The sequence below is a fragment of the Schistocerca americana genome, unplaced genomic scaffold (assembly GCF_021461395.2).
Source record: "Schistocerca americana isolate TAMUIC-IGC-003095 unplaced genomic scaffold, iqSchAmer2.1 HiC_scaffold_77, whole genome shotgun sequence".
Taxonomy (NCBI): Eukaryota; Metazoa; Arthropoda; class Insecta; order Orthoptera; family Acrididae; genus Schistocerca; species Schistocerca americana.
Genome location: NW_025726533.1, coordinates 382,501 through 387,500, shown reverse-complemented (window position 1 = coordinate 387,500; position 5,000 = coordinate 382,501). Strand labels below are relative to the sequence as shown.

General features: G+C 50.8%; 1 non-coding gene across 1 annotated transcript in view; it reads right to left on the bottom strand.

The window, feature by feature from the left end:
• Positions 1 to 372, bottom strand: part of LOC124590631 — a 1,910-nt gene extending 1,538 nt beyond the window's left edge. The window contains exon 1 of the ribosomal RNA XR_006976689.1: positions 1 to 372. This exon is cut by the window's left edge and continues 1,538 nt beyond it. This is a non-coding gene — a ribosomal RNA (small subunit ribosomal RNA).
• Between the last annotated feature and the right edge of the window lie 4,628 nt (positions 373 to 5,000).

Below are 5,000 nucleotides of genomic sequence, written 5' to 3'. Positions count from 1 at the left end.
CGTTACAACCATGGTAGGCGCAGAACCTACCATCGACAGTTGATAAGGCAGACATTTGAAAGATGCGTCGCCGGTACGAGGACCGTGCGATCAGCCCAAAGTTATTCAGAGTCACCAAGGCAAACGGACCGGACGAGCCGACCGATTGGTTTTGATCTAATAAAAGCGTCCCTTCCATCTCTGGTCGGGACTCTGTTTGCATGTATTAGCTCTAGAATTACCACAGTTATCCAAGTAACGTGGGTACGATCTAAGGAACCATAACTGATTTAATGAGCCATTCGCGGTTTCACCTTAATGCGGCTTGTACTGAGACATGCATGGCTTAATCTTTGAGACAAGCATATGACTACTGGCAGGATCAACCAGGGAGCTGCGTCAACTAGAGCTGAGCAGCCGGCCGCCCGGGAGTGTGTCCCGGGGGCCCGCGCGAACACGCAAGCGTCCGCTCAATTATTCTGCAAACAGGAGGAGGCTGAGCTCCCCTGCACCATACACCTCGAAACCCTCTCAGGTCCCGGCGGCGCGCAGCGCCGTCCTAAGTACTTGGTCGGGTTCGAGAGAGGCGCAATCGCCCGGAGTTTGGCGAGTAGACGCTTTAGGTGCGACCACCCGTGCTCCCAACTGAGCTTGCCGCTGCCGACAGAGGCCCGGGAGCGTGCTGTCGTGGCATTGCCGGCGGGAGACAACACGCGCCACCTACGGTGACCGGCAGCTCCAACGCCAGCGCCACAGAAGGACAAAAGCCCCACTTGGGTGCCGAAGCGAACTCTCCCAGCACAGCGCACGCGCCAACACGTCCGCACAGCTGCGATACAAACCACCTGCGAGAACCGCAGAGGCGACCGAGCAGCAGACGGCGTCGCGGCGCCGAGCGCCGGGCGGCGGCGCATCCTCAGCGCACACAGTCCTCAATCGGACCAGCACACTGCAGATGTCCACCGCGCTTCGCACCGGGCCCGCGAGGACCTACTTTGGCCGCACGGCGCCGCGTGCAGGGTGCGCCGGCGCGCAGCTGCGCCGCCTGCCGCCTCCGTCGGCCGGCGCGCCTGCCACTGGCCGCCCCCACCAGCCGGCTGTAGCGCGTGCGCCCACGCACCGCGCGGCCAGCACGCCGGGAGGCCCCCCCTCACCGGCCGGGGACGGTCCCACCCAGCCACCGCCGCGTATCGCTTCACACCCAGATGCCATTCACGTTCGTGGGCATGGTGGGTATCGCTGGAACAACCGGTTGGTAGCTCAACCGATCGTCGCCATCACTGATTCACCTCTAGCGAGAACAACCGCACCACAACGGTTTACCAGTTGTTCATTTGCGTAACGTCACCAGCAAACGTAGGCGTCCATCGCCATTTGCAAATTCAACGATTGTTGCATGCCTGTGTCAGGTGTCACGACACACTATGTCTGCCCACATACACGCAACAACATGTGCACGCTTCGCGAACACGTGGAAGGTGGCCCCCGTACGTATGCGATGTCCATTGCGCGAACGACTGTCAACCGGCCTCTGTCGCATGTCGCAGATGTGGAACGCAGTGCACCATGCTATCACGGTGTGTGAGAAGAGACGACTACGTCTGACAACACGCGCCACTACATCAACAGACGGCTCATGCTGATCGCCATCCAGGGCATACCACACTGCAATCCAGCTCTTATAGGGAGACGACACGTAGCTGAGTGCACAACATTTGGACCGCATGGTTCGCCGTTGTTGGCGCAGTCGTTGTACGGTCACATGTACCACGATGTATCATTCAGTACATGAGGACCAATGTGCAGTACAGTGTGTGATTTGGACGTACAACATCAGCGGACAGTTGACACAGGCCGTACCACAGCGTAGGCTAAGTGCTTCGCCATGCAAATGCCAATGAACAACTGCAAATGCCAATGAACAACTGCAAAGGGCATTGAGCATGTACGTCCTGCTGCCATCCACATTACAGTGTATAGCTGCAAGGTGTTTAACATGAAGCGATACACTGGGGACCGGGCAGTGCGAGTAGCAAACTATATTGCGGGGGTTGCAGTTAGGCAACACTACACTAATTTAACGCGTCGTATGACAATTACAGAGCAGGTTAAGGCCCAACGTGTGTTGGGTTAAGGCCCAACGTGTGTTGGGTTAAGGCCCAACGTGTGTTGGGTTAAGGCCCAACGTGTGTTGGGTTAAGGCCCAACGTGTGTTGGGTTAAGGCCCAACGTGTGTTGGGTTAAGGCCCAACGTGTGTTGGGTTAAGGCCCAACGTGTGTTGGGTTAAGGCCCAACGTGTGTTGGGTTAAGGCCCAACGTGTGTTGGGTTAAGGCCCAACGTGTGTTGGGTTAAGGCCCAACGTGTGTTGGGTTAAGGCCCAACGTGTGTTACGTTACGGCGCAACGTGGGTTACGTTACGGCGCAACGTGGGTTGCGTTACGGCGCAACGTAGGTTGCGTTACGGCGCAACGTAGGTTACGTTAAGGCGCAACGTAGGTTACGTTAAGGCGCAACGTAGGTTACGTTAAGGCGCAACGTAGGTTACGTTAAGGCGCAACGTAGGTTACGTTAAGGCGCAACGTAGGTTACATTAAGGCGCAATATAGGTTACATTAAGGCGCAATATAGGTTACATTAAGGCGCAATATAGGTTACATTAAGGCGCAATATAGGTTACGTTAAGGCGCAATATAGGTTAGGTTAAGGCGCAATATAGGTTACGTTAAGGCGCAATATAGGTTACGTTAAGGCGCAATATAGGTTACGTTAAGGCGCAATATAGGTTACGTTAAGGCGCAATATAGGTTACGTTAAGGCGCAATATAGGTTACGTTAAGGCGCAATATAGGTTACGTTAAGGCGCAATATAGGTTACGTTAAGGCGCAATATAGGTTAGGTTAAGGCGCAATATAGGTTAGGTTAAGGCGCAATATAGGTTAGGTTAAGGCGCAATATAGGTTAGGTTAAGGCGCAATATAGGTTACGTTAAGGCGCAATATAGGTTACGTTAAGGCGCAATATAGGTTACGTTAAGGCGCAATATAGGTTAGGTTAAGGCGCAATATAGGTTAGGTTAAGGCGCAATATAGGTCAGGTTAAGGCGCAATATAGGTTACGTTAAGGCGCAATATAGGTTAGGTTAAGGCGCAATATAGGTTAGGTTAAGGCGCAATATAGGTTAGGTTAAGGCGCAATATAGGTTAGGTTAAGGCGCAATATAGGTTAGGTTAAGGCGCAATATAGGTTAGGTTAAGGCGCAATATAGGTTACGTTAAGGCGCAATATAGGTTACGTTAAGGCGCAATATAGGTTAGGTTAAGGCGCAATACAGGTTACGTTAAGGCGCAATACAGGTTACGTTAAGGCGCAATACAGGTTACGTTAAGGCGCCATACAGGTTAGGTTAAGGCGCCATACAGGTTAGGTTAAGGCGCAATACAGGTTAGGTTAAGGCGCAATACAGGTTAGGTTAAGGCGCAATACAGGTTAGGTTAAGGCGCAATACAGGTTACGTTAAGGCGCAATACAGGTTAGGTTAAGGCGCAATACAGGTTAGGTTAAGGCGCAATACAGGTTAGGTTAAGGCGCAATACAGGTTAGGTTAAGGCGCAATACAGGTTAGGTTAAGGCGCAATACAGGTTAGGTTAAGGCGCAATACAGGTTAGGTTAAGGCGCAATACAGGTTAGGTTAAGGCGCAATACAGGTTAGGTTAAGGCGCAATACAGGTTAGGTTAAGGCGCAATACAGGTTAGGTTAAGGCGCAATACAGGTTAGGTTAAGGCGCAATACAGGTTAGGTTAAGGCGCAATACAGGTTAGGTTAAGGCGCAATACAGGTTAGGTTAAGGCGCAATACAGGTTAGGTTAAGGCGCAATACAGGTTAGGTTAAGGCGCAATACAGGTTAGGTTAAGGCGCAATACAGGTTAGGTTAAGGTACGACATAGGTTAGGTTAAGGTACGACATAGGTTAGGTTAAGGTACGACATAGGTTAGGTTAAGGTACGACATAGGTTAGGTTACGGTACGACATAGGTTAGGTTACGGTACGACATAGGTTAGGTTACGGTACGACATAGGTTAGGTTACGGTACGACATAGGTTAGGTTACGGTACGACATAGGTTAGGTTACGGTACGACATAGGTTAGGTTACGGTACGACATAGGTTAGGTTACGGTACGACATAGGTTAGGTTACGGTACGACATAGGTTAGGTTACGGTACGACATAGGTTAGGTTACGGTACGACATAGGTTAGGTTACGGTACGACATAGGTTAGGTTACGGTACGACATAGGTTAGGTTACGGTACGACATAGGTTAGGTTACGGTACGACATAGGTTAGGTTACGGTACGACATAGGTTAGGTTACGGTACGACATAGGTTAGGTTACGGTACGACATAGGTTAGGTTACGGTACGACATAGGTTAGGTTACGGTACGACATAGGTTAGGTTACGGTACGACATAGGTTAGGTTACGGTACGACATAGGTTAGGTTACGGTACGATATAGGTTAGGTTACGGTACGATATAGGTTAGGTTACGGTACGATATAGGTTAGGTTACGGTACGATATAGGTTAGGTTACGGTACGATATAGGTTAGGTTACGGTACGATATAGGTTAGGTTACGGTACGATATAGGTTAGGTTACGGTACGATATAGGTTAGGTTACGGTACGATATAGGTTAGGTTACGGTACGATATAGGTTAGGTTACGGTACGATATAGGTTAGGTTACGGTACGATATAGGTTAGGTTACGGTACGATATAGGTTAGGTTACGGTACGATATAGGTTAGGTTACGGTACGATATAGGTTAGGTTAAGGTACACATTGTTGTAAGGAAAGGTTTAATGGGGGGCGGGGCGGCCGGTTTGTTGATTGTGATTATAGTAAGTGGATGCCTGCGGCATCATCTGATTTGCCACGTCAGGATGCACCTTTGGCTCATGACAGGCGGCGCTCTCATTCCATGCTTGTGGCAGACCTGTGTCTTTCATTCCTGC